Below are 1,663 nucleotides of genomic sequence, written 5' to 3'. Positions count from 1 at the left end.
GAGACAGACTTCTTCCAAAGAGGACTCCCTGCGGTCTCTCCATCTCCGTGTCTGGCTCTGCTCTTTTTCCACCACTCCGGCCCTTATTTCTTCCGTGCTTCATTCTTGTTCTCCAGGAATTTATGCCCTTTTAAAACCACGTCTCATAATGAAATGTTCCGAAACTGCAGATACGTATAGACAATAATAGAATTGTCAGATGCGAATATTTTATTACCTTCGCTTCAGCGCACTTGCTCTCCCCCCGCCCCCGCCGTGTGTGTGTGTGTGTGTGTGTGTGTGTGTGTCTTCTTTCTAAGAACAAAACCTGACAGTGAAAATCCTTACCCCACCAAATCTCGTGTCCATCCTTAGATGTTAAGTTAGATTCTATCCTTCTCATGTGTATTTTTGTACTTTTATTGTATTTATTTTTATGGAAGCAATGGGTGCGTTTTTGTTTTGCATCTCAACATTTTTCGTGAAACTCGGTATCTGGGGGTTTTGCCTTATGGTGTTCTAGTCTTGTCATTTCCGACTGGAAAGGGACTTATTAGCAAGCGAGTCTCCAGTCCTTCTCCTTGATCATCTGGGAGCCCTGAGCCTTTATCTGGGCGATAAAGGACCCGCTGCTCACTGTCACACAGGTGGCGTTTCACTGGGCAGGAGCCGGAATTGAGGTTCTCTTGATTTCTGTTACCAGCTTTATGTTTTTTTTGTTTTTATGTTCCCTGTCATATGTTTTATGCCACTGAGCTCACCTGCCCACACCCCCCTACTGGCTATTGCTTATATGATTCAGTTTGGGAGAGGATTTAAAGAAGAAAGGAAAGAGGAAAGGGGGTTGGAGGGAGTTGGGGAAAGGAAATATGACTCGGATGCATTTTTCTGAAACATGAAGAATTGAATCTTAGCACAGCCTGAATAGTTATTTTCCCTAAAAAGCACTGGTGCAGTCTTACCGATCTAAGAACTCACCTAATTTAAGCCTTCTAAGAGATCTGTAATATGCGTACTGATTTCATCATCCGCCTCGTACAGGTAAACCTGAAGTGCACACTAACTCTCGGGCAGTCACTCAGCCTGTGAAGCGTAGGTAGCACTGAGGCCTGAATCCAGGGCATCTGGTGACAGTCTTGAGTTTTGAACCGCTGCACCTCCCTGCATTTCACATGCTAGAACCGGCCAGCACCTGAGGGAGGTGATGTCACCGGACAGAGTAGAGCTCACAATTCAGAGGGGACGGGCAGCTCTCAGCTGGTTCTTGGAAACGACTTCCAGGTAGAAATAGGAGCGGAGATGTACACAGATGCATAAACTCTGGTTACCTATTGTCTGACGTATCATCTCAGTTTTCACTTGCAGAAGTAACGTATGGAACAACGCAGGGCTCTAGGAAAGTCGCCCTCCGCTGTACTTCAGGGCAATCACGTGAGCAGGTAGAGACGCAGCTTGCCTTCTCCCACCCGAATACGAATACGTAAAGGGCTATTTTTTTGTTTGTTTGTTTTTAACGAAAGCATAGTCCAAAGCTTCCTGCAGCTCTTATTTCCCCCTTGGCAGTATGTCAAGTACATTCCCCCCAACTGAACGGAGACCTAAGCCCCTCCTAAGAACTGGATAATCTCCTATCACTTCTTCAGCCTCGCCCTTGGTCACGAATAGAGAAGTGCACGTCTCTAAC

General features: G+C 46.1%; 1 protein-coding gene across 3 annotated transcripts in view; it reads left to right on the top strand.

Moving 5' to 3' along the window:
• TCAF1 (TRPM8 channel associated factor 1) overlaps positions 1 to 1,663 on the top strand; it is a 55,386-nt gene that overhangs the window by 13,302 nt on the left and 40,421 nt on the right. The gene's annotated exons all lie outside the window — the stretch shown is intronic.

The sequence above is a fragment of the Crocuta crocuta genome, unplaced genomic scaffold (genome assembly GCF_008692635.1).
Source record: "Crocuta crocuta isolate KB4526 unplaced genomic scaffold, BGI_CrCroc_1.0 scaffold128, whole genome shotgun sequence".
Lineage (NCBI taxonomy): Eukaryota > Metazoa > Chordata > Mammalia > Carnivora > Hyaenidae > Crocuta > Crocuta crocuta.
This window is presented reverse-complemented; position numbering and strand designations above follow the sequence as displayed.